A 12675-nucleotide genomic window follows, 5' to 3' on the forward strand; every position below is an offset into this window, starting at 1 on the left:
AACTAGTGTCTGTTGCAGGATCTGAAGGCAAGTCTTCCTGATGCTAGGCCCTGAGTTCTCTTCACTAAGCCACCAGCTGCTTCTAAATCCAACCTTAACTTGGTAATTGCAGCTGGCAGATAGCCTTATTCCATGACCATGACCATGACCTTGGGAAAGACTAAGGGACTCCAAATACCTTCATTAAAGGATTTTTCAAGGACATTTCTGTTTCTAACAATCTAGTAATCAATCTCCTAATTATCACTTTTTAAAATTTAAAAAAAATGTTGAATGAATCAGCTTTGCTCAAGGGGATTCTACTCACTACTCTTTTGAGGAGACAAATCCTAGCAAGTAAAATGTAATTTCTTTATCAATGAAACTTCAGAAAAGATCTTTACAACAAAGAAAAAGGGCTTCTATATTGCATCCTACAATAGGAAACGTCCCTAAGCCTACTAATGTTTGGGTAACTTCATCTGGAATTATGGAATCCAAGGCTACAAGGGGTCTATTGCCCCAATTACTGCCCTACTTAAAAGCCCAGACTTCCTAATACTCTTAAAAGGGATCTCAGGCAAGTGAGCCAGCCTACAGGTACCCAAGAAAAGAAAAGGAAAAGAACGTCTAAGTATTTCATTTTAGAAACAGAATGAGTCTGTACAATTTTTTCTCAATTGAGAGAAAGAACTGTGTCTTCCAAAGCTTAGCAACCCATTTGTAGTACCTATATGAGTGGCTGTCTGGCAATGAGAAACAATGGCTCCAGTACTATTTTACACTAGAGAAAAAGGAACAATGCCTAATCTGTGTTCAGCTAGTATTAAAGTCATTAAGGTGTAATAGTGTCCTTTAAAACCTGCCAGACTAGAGGTTTTAGAAATTTCGTTGGCTAAATATGCAACCTGACCCTAACTTTTTAAGAAATGTTTCAACAAAGTTACAGGAAAACTAAACCCAAGTCTACAATTGCCTTTTGTGAAGAACATTCTTAGAAGGGAAAGTTTTTCTATCATGAGTTTAATGAATTTCACTGTTTGCTAGCCTTACTACTAAAGAACAAAAAAAGCTAAATCTGAAGCTTTGACTCTCAAACTGAAGTTTACCATTATCTGGCAAATTTGTGAATTAGTAAAGGTATTAAAAAACCACCTCAAACACTTTTAAGAATTTTACCAAATAAAAAAATGAAACCAGAACAAATAACACTTTGCAATATTTCTAAATTTTTAAGAAATAAAATCTGATGTTTTGTATAACTTCACATAATGTTTTTTTTAATGGGGGTTGGAAGTGGGGATAAGGAAGAGAATCTGGAACACAAAAGTTTTTTTTTTTTAATGTTTTTTAAAAAAACTGTTTTAAATTTAACTGGGGGAAATATTAAATAGATATGATTAAAGAAAAAAAATCTCAATGTACAGTTGCAACCCAAAACCAACAAACATATCCATTGATAGGAGAAAAGAAATTAGGAATTAGAATTCTCCTAATTTTCATTTTTTATTTATTACAATTATTTATTAGAAGAATTATAAGAAATTGAATCATGAGGGGAGGGGAAACATACTTCAGGTCTGAAAATGCCCCCCAAAGAGCTGTTTTCAAATTAAAATGAATTTTAAATGGTCATGGTGAAGAGAGGCATCCCATCTGGTTGTTACCTCTTATGACCCCTCTCCTCATCTCAACAATTCCTGTTTCCTTTCCTATCCCTGCAATTATTAAACACCAGCTAAAGAGAAGAAAACAATCCTTAGCCCCATTCATGCTCTCTCATCCCCTCCTGTTCAATCCTACCCAGGTCCTAATCCAGCCCTTGCCATAGTTCCAATCTATTTCCCTATTCCATCAAGAACAAATTTCTGGACCTTCTTTTTCCTCTCTTTTTCCACTGATTAGTTCTTACTGACCCAATCCTGGCAACAGCATATATTGTCTCTGGTCCTACCTTCTCTCACCACCTTCCCCACAAGGGGAACAGAGAGGAATGGGCATATTCTCTGCTCCCTGCAATGCCATTTCCAAACTCTCTTTGCCTCCTAGCTCAGTAATCTTTCCTATTTTAGTTCACTTAACCACTCCAGATCATCCTCCTTCCATTCTCAAGTCCAGCACCCGCTCATCATATCATCTTGCTCTCCTGACTCCAGACTTTTTAATGGGACTATATGTGTGCATATATGTAGCTAGATCCTTCCTCATCTACATCAGATATGGGCACCAGATGTCATCAGTATACACAAGAGTGCTAATTCCCTAATTATCTGACCCTACCCTCCTATCCTTCCACCTTTCCAAATGCTTTACCTCTCCTTCACCTCAGTTTCATCTTCATCAGAACCCTCAATCTCTTCTAACTCACACACATACCTCTGAAGTGCCTCTCCTGGCTTTCCTCCCACCTGTCTAACCACCCCATCTCAGCTTTCTTTGCTGGCTTAACCCCCACAAAACCGCACTTAGAGAGGCCATCACAAAGATCCACAAAAACAAGATTGAGAACATTACCAAAATCATTTATTTAATAATAACAATACAGATGTGGATACCTAATCTGGTATCTGCCTAACTTGGGCAAATCATTTAATCTTTCCAGGATAATATTTAAAGATTAAATTTAAAATAAAAAATCTAGAGCTAGAAAGAACCTAAAAGGGGATATATTATTATAGTTAATATATGTTAGGGGAAAAGGAGAGATAATTTAATGTACAAGGATATAGGTTCTGAGATATCTCAAATTATACTGCTACTACTTCCACTAATAGCAATTTTCCACTAAAAATATTTCTCATCCCTTGATGTGGCGCGGAAGTGATTGTGAGGTCTTAAAAGTTGTGCAGTCTATAGCAGGATCTGTTAAGCTGGAAAGTTGTGAATCTGGACCTGGCCATAGACCCTAGTTTGTTGTTAAAGGCCCAGCCCGGCTGTAGAGAGCATTGAGTGATTCCTAGTTGTCTGACCCTGAGCAAGTCACTTAACCTGTTTGCCTAGGTTTCCCCAACTTATCTGGAAAAAGAAAATGGAAAACCACTCCACTATCTTTGCCAAGAAAACCCCAAATAGGGTCACAAAGCTTCAGATACAACTGAACAATCACAACAGCCTGTTACATTCAGAAAAGTTCATCACTTGGTTGATTACAGACTAATGAACTGTTTGGCTCTGCCACTTTGCTGGGTTGGTAAGGAAACTACAGACTCTTGAATAATAAATACCTCCTCATATATCTATAGCACTTTAAGGTTCAGAAAGTTCTTTCTTTACCACCAACCTCTGAGAAGAGTACGCTCATTTTACAGATTAGGATATAAAGAAATAAACGAAAAGGAAAAAGACCTAATCAAGATCTTTTTTTTAGAGCAGAGCTGGGATCCTCACACATTTTCTGACTTCAAGCCCAGTGTTCCTTCCCATCCATCAACAAGCATTTATGAAGCACTTACAACCACCACACCATTCCTATAGCAAAATTACAGAAAAACTAGACTTAAGATCTAGACAGAGTACTACTACTCCTACCACTAACATTTCTATGATGCTTTATAGTTTACAAAACATTTCACAATTATTACCTCATATGACCCTCACAATAATCCCGGAAGATAGGAGTGATTATTATCATTCCCTTTTTACAGATGACGAAACAAGCTGAAAGGTTAAGAGATGTGCCTAGGATCACACAGCCAGTAAGCATCTGAAACGGGATCTGAATGCAGGTTCTCCTGACTCCAAGGCCAACATACTCTCCTCTAGCTGACTCTTAAGTGGCAGGCACAGTAGCAGGTACATAGGATACAAATACAATGAATAAAACTATCCCTTCTACAGGTAAGTTTATTTTTTAATAAATAAATACAGACAACCACATATAAAGCTTCATCTTTCACAGATTCATCTACAAAGTAGTTTGAGAGAATGTATATAGATGGTGCTTGACCTACATCTTAATAGTAACAAGAGACTCTTTAGAAAGAAAGAAGGCATTCTAGAGGGAAAAACAGCCAGTGCAAAGACATGGTGACAGGACATGGAAAGGCAGGCGTGGGCAACGAGAAGATCAGGTTACTGGACAGAAAATGAAGAAGGAGGAATAACGTCCAGTGAGGCTGGAAGGGCCAGGTTGTTTAGAGCTTTAAGAGCTATAAAGAGATATAGACAGAAGCAAATTAATAGAACATGAAGAAATCACCTGGATAAGAGAGCAGTTTAGGACCAAACAAAATATAGAGTCACAGGAAGTAAAGTGACTAATACTGAACATATACAATTAAAGTTTTTGCACAAATAAAATCAAAGCAGTTAAAATTAGAAGAAAAGCAGAAAGTGGGGTAGGGGAGCTTTACAACAAAATACTCTAATAAAAGTCTCATTTCCAAAATAAATATATGGAACTGAGTCAAATTTATCTTAAAAAAAAAAAAAAAAAAAAAAAGCTCTTTCCCAATTGATAATGATCAAAGAATATGAACAGGTAATGTTTAAAGGAAGAAATCAAAGCTATCAATAGCCACATGAAAAAGTGCTATGACTCACTAGTGATTACAGAAATCCAAATTAAAACAACTCTAAAGTACCACCTCACATTTACCAGATTAGCTAAAATAATAAAAATAGATAAAATGATAAAATGCTGGAGATGTGAGAAACAGGTACACTAATACATTGATGGTGGAGCTGTGACCAAGTCCAACCATTCTGGAAAGAAATTTTGAACTATATCCAAAAAGCTATTAAACTATAGTACACAGTGATACTATTACTATACCAAGATCAAAAAAGAGGAAAAAGATCTACATATACAAAAATATTTTTATGGTAGCAAAGAATTGGTAACAGAGGAGATCTTCATAAATTGAGGAATGGCTGAACAAATTATGACATATGAATGTAATGTATTATTATTGAGCTATAAGAAATGATGAAGGGGATGTTTCAGAAAAACCTGGAGAGATATGTATGAAGTGACACAAAGTGAGCAAAACCAGGAAAACAAAATTCACAGAAACAGAAATATTATAAAAATAATCAGTTGTGAAAGATTTATATTTATTTATATATTTATGGATATTTAATAACTGATCGATACCCACCACAATTCTCAAGAACTCATGAAGTAAAATGTTATCCATTTCCAAATAAAGAACTGATGGATTGAAGGGCAGGTAGATGGTGCAGTGAACAGAGCCCCAGCCCTGAAGTCAGGAGGACCTGAGTTCAACTCTGATTTCAGATACTTAACATCTCCTAGCTATGTGACCCTGGGCAAGTCACTTAACCTCAATTGCCTAAGAAAGAAAGAAAGAAAGAAAGAAAAAAAGAAAGAAAGAAAGAAAGAAAGAAAGAAAGAACTGATGGATTCAAGAGTGCAAATAGAAGCATATTTTCTTCTATTTCTCGACTTTTCTTGTTAATGTGGCTAATTCTGGCTAATATGGAAATTTGTTTTGGATGTCTATACATATTTGTAATGGGTTTTATTTCATGTGTCTTCTCAATGAGTACTGAAGGAGAGAGCAAGGAAAAGAAATATGGCACTGAAAATAAAACAAAATGGAATTACATGGATAGATAAGTGAGCTATAAAGAAAGAATTTTCTACTTTATTCTAGAGATAATAAGAAGCCACTAGAATTGCATTTAAGTAAAATCACTTTGGCAGCCATGTATTGGATAGATTGGAGTGGGGTGAGACTTCAGGCAGTGAGAAGAGGCCTAGGTGAAAGGGAACTTGAAAATAGGAACTTCTGGAGTAGAGAAAAGTTTGATGTGAGAGATGTGGTGAAATTAGAAATGACAAGATCTGACAACTGATTGGATAGATGAAGTGAGGGAGAATAAGAAGTCTAGGATGAGACCAGAGTTAGCTAAGAACTTGAGAGAGTGGGAGGATGGTAGCACCTTAGACAAAAACATCTTAATTTGTGTTTGCTTGCTGGCAGTTCACTTTTACATGAGAAATTTGGAATGAAGGGGGGATTGAGGGGGAGATGTAGGGGGAGATGTTCTTGGGAAATAAGGTTTAAAATGTCCACTAGGCAGCTGGTTATAAGGGACAGAAGCTCAGAGAAATACTGAGATTAGATATATACATCTGACCACTACACACCTTTCAGCTGGGTTAAGATGACAGGAATTCATTGGAGGGATGTGGGAAAACTGGGGCACTGGTACATTGTTGGTAGAACTGTGGACAGATCCAACCATTCTGGAGAACAATCTGGAACTATGCTGAAAAGTTATCAAACTGTTCAGACCCTTTGACCCAGCAATGTTTCTACGGGGAGGAAAAGGGACCCACATGTGCAAAGATGTTTGTGGCAGCCCTTGTGGCAAGAAACTGGAGACTGAGTGGATGCCCATCAGCTGGAAAATGGCTGAATAAGTTGTAGTATATGAAATTTATGGAATATTATTGTTCTATAAGAAATGACCAGCAGGATGATTTCAGAGAGGCCTGGAGAGACTTAGATGAACTGATGCTGAGTGAAATGAGCAGGACCAGGAGATCATGATACACAGCAGCAACAAGACTGTAAGATGATCAATTTTGACAGATGTGGCTCTCTTCAACAATGAGGTGATTCCAATGATCTTGTGATGGAGAGCTATCTGCACCCACAGAGAGGACTGTGGGAACTGAGGGTAGATCACAACATAGCATTTTCACTCTTTTTGTTGTTGCTTGCTTAAATTTTATTTTCTTTCTCATTTTTTCCCTTTTTGATCTGATCTTTCTTGTGCAGCAAGATAATTATATAAATACATTTCCCTATATTGGATTTATATATATTTTTACCATGTTTACATATATTGGATTATTTCCCACCTAGGAGAAGGGGCGAGGGGAAGGGGAAGGGAAATTGGACCATCAAGTTTTGCAAGAGTCAATAGTGAAAAATTATCCTTGCATATGTTCTGAAAATAAAAAGCTTCAATAAAGTGTACACACACACACACACACACACACACACACACACACATCTGAGAGTTATGTGCCTAGAGGTGACAGTTCAAGCCATGAGTGTGGAAGAGGCTTCCAAAAGAATATGAAAGGCAAAGAGAAGTAGACCGAGAATAGAATTGTGGGGAACACCCATAGTGTCCTTCTTCTGACCTTTGAAGTGTCTACTTGAGGTCCTTCAGGACTTTCAAGTATTACTAACAACGGCCTTAATAATCTCTCTATAGAAAAATAGGGCTTGAAATGGACCAAAATGTAAATAGTCAGTCACATGCTTCATCAACACAAGGCCCCTCCTTATTCTTACACACAAAAAGTCTTGTTCAAGACATTTTGATATTCCCTCATTAATTCATATTTGTTGAATACTCACAAGGTATAAATGGATAAATAAATCCTGCCATTTGGTACTTGTGTGACCTCAGGCAAGTCATGTGATTTTTCTGCATGTTAATTTTTAAGTTCCACTAACATTTTGGTCATGATTTAATTTAGCATTTCCTCTTGCTTCATATTTATGGACAGTATTCTTTTCATGTTGATCAGGAATAAGCTGGAGCTGTATGAACAATATAATGACTCTCAAAGTTCTTGCCAGAACTCAAAGGAGGTAAACAATGAATAAATTTTCCATTTACAAACTAAGCCTGACTTAAAATATCAGGGCTCAAGGGACTGACTTACAAGTGAACTGCCAGCAAGCAAACACATTTACCCTACATTGAACCAAGCTGATGAATTTCAGTATACACCTAAAATGTGAGCTACTGTGGAAAAATGCTCTTGCAAATCAGAAATTCACCAAGGGAGAAGTTCTTGCTTTAAGTTACTTTTCTGGCCATCTAATAAGATTCTACTCCAGGTAGCGTCACTATATGTAAACAGACCAAAACAAAACTAAGTACTGACCTACTTCCATATAACCATCATCTGCAATTAAGATTGTCAATTCTTATTTACAAAGAATTTTGCTCCATAACATAGCTTAACTTACACTATATTTAACCAACGCCTAGTGGACATTTTAAACTTTATACAAAGGATCAATATGCTTCTATGTTATAAGTTCTATTTTATTTCTACACAGAGAATAAAAGAGAATGGAAAATGCTGGTAAGAAGTTATAATTTTCAAATCAGAGGACATAGAATTGAAATGAACCTTGAAGCCTTTTTTACAGTTAAGAAATCAAGTGTCAGAAGTAAAGGAAATTGCCCATGGTTACAAATTGGTCAGGGAAGCAGGAACAGATTTGCATCTCCTGATTCTAAATTCTAACCTCTTTCCACTACGTACCATATTGGCTCTCCATGCAAAAAGTCTTAGCAGAATGCCAGGTGCCTTGAAACAAGGTCATTCTCCAAGAAAGAAGTTTACAGAACTAGGATGTAGGAACCAAAAGGCAACTTCATTTCATCTTCCTCCCTCCCCTCCCATATCCTTTCCATTAAAAGAATAATGACTACTGAAAACCTTAGGAAATTAAGTATACAAGTTTGGGAACTCTACCTGAGGAACCTTCTGATCTCCTTGGTGCTTTACAAAACTTTGATGAAATAAACCATTTCAACAGGAGTGACCCCCTCCCAAACAGTGACTTTCATTTATTCTGCTTTTCAAAAGATTATTTTATTTTAAATCACCTTGCAGTTGTAAAACTCACATCTTACAAAGCAACATTGACAGATTGCTAAAATACGGATGGAAACAAAAAGAATTACATAGCTTGATTAAAATTCTAGCAATTTTTCACTTGATCTATGGCTTATCAATAGGAAACAAATGTATTGTCACCTAAGAGATATTTGAGTGTAGAATTATTTGTATCTGGTTAACTAGTTAACTAAGATCTACTGTAGTGTTGTCAGAGCAAATTAAAAAAAAAAAAAAAAGCCACCTTTTTTGGTTGTTTTACATTTGGCTGACCCCTTTATATCCCAAATGAAGAAACTAAGGCCCAAAGAAGTCAAGAGACTTTCCCAAGGTCATACAGCTAGCAAAAAACGAGGTATAGATTTGAACTTGGGGCCCCAAACTCTTCGATGGGCCAAGAGATCCTGGGCCACAATCTCCGACAAGCACAGACACAGCAGCGGAGGCCAGCCCAGACAAGAGACAGAGTGGGGAGAATGTACAGATGCTGGCATTTTCTTAGGCTGAGGCCTTCTGTGGGTTATCAAAGGAAGATGGCTAATGTTTTGTTTAGGTTTTTTTTTCACAGACTCAGTGGGACCAAGAAAATCTTACCTCAGTGCGCCACTGCTCCCTAATTCAGAAAGGGCCTTTCCAAGAGCCCAAATGGGTCTGGGATCTTATAGACAAGAGCTCCCCCTACACAAGCTCAACTAGCCAAGATGCTCAATCCTCTGTGCCCACCTTGCCCAGTGCTCCCCTGCAGTCACCTCAGGGAGCCCCCCTGTCCTAGACGGCTTGTACATCAGACTGCAGAGGCAGCAATGCCAGGCCTGGAGTCAGGAAGCCTTGGGTTCAAGTCTGGCCACAGAGACTGCCTAGCTGGGTGACCTTGGGTAAGTCCTTTCACCCTGTGTGCTTCAGTTTTTTCATCTGTCAAATAAGCTGAAGAAGGAAATAGTCCACACTGCAGTGTTCCTGACAAGAAAACCCCCAACGTGGTCACCAAGAGTCAAATTCAACTGAACAACAACATACAGATAAATTTAAGTGAAACAAGAGTAAAACAGACTGGGTTGCCTTCAAGAAACTGCAAAGCTCTTTAAATGACCTAAGTTTTCCCAGAAACAAAGACCCATCTCTTCAATACCAGTATTTTACTGAGAATATAAAGTTGAATTAATTAAATAATAGAATCAATAAAGTTGATTTACCTAAAGTATTCTATTAAACCACAAATAAGGACAAACTAGTTCTGAAGCGCAAATCCTGAAAGTAGAAAGTGGCGTCTCTCCAGTCACCATTTGTAAACGATGGTTGAAAACTCTGAACTCCAGGATGTTTGCCTAGTAACAGCAGGTCAAGGTGAAGAGAAGAGGAGGCTATATTCATTTTGCAAGAACATCTGATTTATGGTATCAAACTGTGATCAGTAACCTCCTTTTTCCACTAATATGCAGACAGGAAAATTCACTTCTAAAAATTAAGATCTCTGCAATTTTCATCTGGGACCTGTTCCGTGGCTAGGGATAAAAAAGCATCCCTGGGCTGCCATCCAATCTCCGGCCCTCCTGAGCTGTAACATTTGAAAGCAGGGAACTGAAAGCCTAATCGAGGTGCTGCCTCTTGCTCCAGGAGACCCCTTCCTAGACCCCCCCACCTTTTATCAGAACTGCTCGGAGACTAGAAACACTCCAGTAAGTGGGGGCTGGGGGTCCTGAAGGCCTCTAGGCCCTTGAGGCACATCCTGGCAGGAGGCAGGGGACCAGGCACTTTTGGCAGCGCTGGCCCGAATGGCCCTCGGGAAATGCGGGGTGCCCCAGCACCAGTTGCTGTCCCAAGCACCCCCCCCCCAAGCAGAGGACTGGGCGCCAGGGGAAGCCAGAGCTGCAGGACCAGGAGATTGCGGCCAGGGCCCCGAACTGCACCCCGGCAAGGCTGCCCTCCTAGCCGACCCCAGCGTGCCCGGGGATTTCCCCACGGGGGCATCATTCGCGCCCCGAGCGCACACACGCAAACACACGCACACACACACACAGTCGCTGCGTTTTCGGAGCTGGGCTCCCTCTGGGAGGCCCGATGCGGGGGCCTGGGAGTCCCAGAAGCAGCCCCCAGAGGCGGGGGCTGCGGGTCCGCGAATGCGTACATGCGTGCGTACGTGTGTGCTGCGTGCCCGCATGTGCCGCGTACATGTGTGGGGGTGGGGGACCGTGCACATATGCGTAGGCTGGGCCCGCGCAGAGAAGACCGGGGCGCCGGGTTCCACGCGTGTGCGGGGTATTGTGTATCCGTGGGCGAGGGCGCTGCGGGGGCTGCGGGCTCCCAGGCACCGCCACTTCCCCCAAGCGCCCCAGCCTCAATGCGGATCCCCACTCTCCCCGAGACCCCTGCGGGCGCGCGCAAGGTGCGGGGAGCGGGCCGCGCGTCCCCGAAACATCCCCCCACTCCCCCGGGCCCGGCCGCGCCGCGCGCGCACTTACCGCGGGCCGCCGCCGCCGCCGCCCGGGTCCGCATGGCCGAGGCCCCCGCGTCGCGGCCGCCTGGGGAGGGCGCAGCCCCCACTCCCGCCGCCGCCTCTGCTACCACTGCCTCCCCGCGCCGCCCGCTCTGCATCGGGCTTCGGCCCCGCCCGGCCCTGGCTCCGGCTCCGGGGCCCGGCCCCGAGGGTGGGACTCCGGCACCGAAGAGGGAGCGCAGTCCCGGCTGCGGTTGCCGCCGCTGCCGCTGCCGCCGCCGCCCTTGCTGCTCGGCCGTCCTCCCGGCCGTCCTCCCGCTCTCCGCTCCGGGTGCCGGTCCTGGTCCTCCGGCAGCCGCGGCCGCCCCGCCCCGCAGCGCCCCCTGGCCGGGGCTCGGGCTACGGCGCCCGGACTGACTGCGGCGGCCGCCGACGGAGGCGGGGCGGCCGCGGGAGGGAGGAGGAGGAGGGAGGAGGAAAGAAAAGAGGGGAGGGGGGAGAGCCCGAGCCCGGGCCGGGCCGTTCGCCCGCCCCTGCCGGACGACTCCTAGGTTTAGCACAGCGGCCACTGCAGCAGCCTCCCGTTGCCACTGTCAACTCCGCGGGTCCGCACGAGCGTGATTCAGAGGGCGGGCCCGATGCCCAGCTCCGACCGCTGGAGGGGATGGGGCGGGAAGCCGGCTTCTAACCCTGCCCCGTCCCTGATGGACAAGGTAAGGACCCGAGCAGGCGCCCGAACAGGGAACCCAATCTGAGGGGGTCGGGCGCGAGGAAAAGGGCACGAGGCGGCCTCTTAGACCTTTCTCGCGGGGAGAAAAGAAGCACGAGGCAGGCTCCTAGCTCCGCCCCCAGGGAGAGAGGTGTGAGGAGAGGGGCACGAGGCGAGCTCCTAACTCCGCCCGCAGGGAGATAGGCCCGAGGAGAGGGGCACAAACAGCCCAGCATCAACCCAGAAGGCAATCTGGGCCTGCCCCTAAGGAGCTTGGGGGGAGGATGAGGCTTTTCACCTCCTTCTGGGGCAGGCTACTCCTCCCCACCGAACCGCGAAGCCCCCTCCTAGGTACTGATAATACAAGACCAAATTGCCACCGTCCCTACTTTCCAGAAGCTCCCATTTCTGCTAGGTGGAAACCTTCACACACTCCTATAAATAGATACTCTCGTCAGGACCAGTGACATACATGCAAATATACTCAATGCGAGATAATGTCCCAGCCCTTGGAATGGGGGGCGGGAAGGGAGAAGTGCTGGGTAGGGAAAGGCCATGGGTAGGAGGAGCCGGCGGAACTGAATTTTGAAGGAAGCTAGAGATTCTTTATTTAAAAAAAAATAATAAGTTTTTATTGATAGCTTCTGTTTTTACATCATGATAGCTTTTCTCCTTTCCCCTCCCACGTAAGGGCACCACTGATCAATACAGTGAAAAAGTCCTAAAACATGTGCAATGTATAATACCTATGAATCCCCCCACCTCTGTGAAGAGAATGGCAGGAGTATCTTCCATCTTTTCATTAGAGTCTGGAAGCTGAGACTCCAAGAAGAAACTGAGGTGGGAGACATTCGGCAGATTCAGGATTCAGAGTCTTCAGCAAATATCGAGATGCCTATTGTGTGCTAAGCACTGAACTAAGTATGTTGA

General features: G+C 42.9%; 1 protein-coding gene across 2 annotated transcripts in view; it reads right to left on the reverse strand.

Moving 5' to 3' along the window:
• Window positions 1–11146, reverse strand: part of ZFYVE9 (zinc finger FYVE-type containing 9) — a 163249-nt gene extending 152103 nt beyond the window's left edge. For both annotated transcript variants that reach the window (XM_051999696.1, XM_051999695.1), the window contains exon 1: window positions 11062–11146. The gene's annotated coding sequence lies outside the window, so the exon portion shown is untranslated. The remainder of the gene's footprint in view (window positions 1–11061) is intronic.
• Between the last annotated feature and the right edge of the window lie 1529 nt (window positions 11147–12675).

The sequence above is a fragment of the Antechinus flavipes genome, chromosome 4, assembly GCF_016432865.1.
Source record: "Antechinus flavipes isolate AdamAnt ecotype Samford, QLD, Australia chromosome 4, AdamAnt_v2, whole genome shotgun sequence".
NCBI lineage: Eukaryota > Metazoa > Chordata > Mammalia > Dasyuromorphia > Dasyuridae > Antechinus > Antechinus flavipes.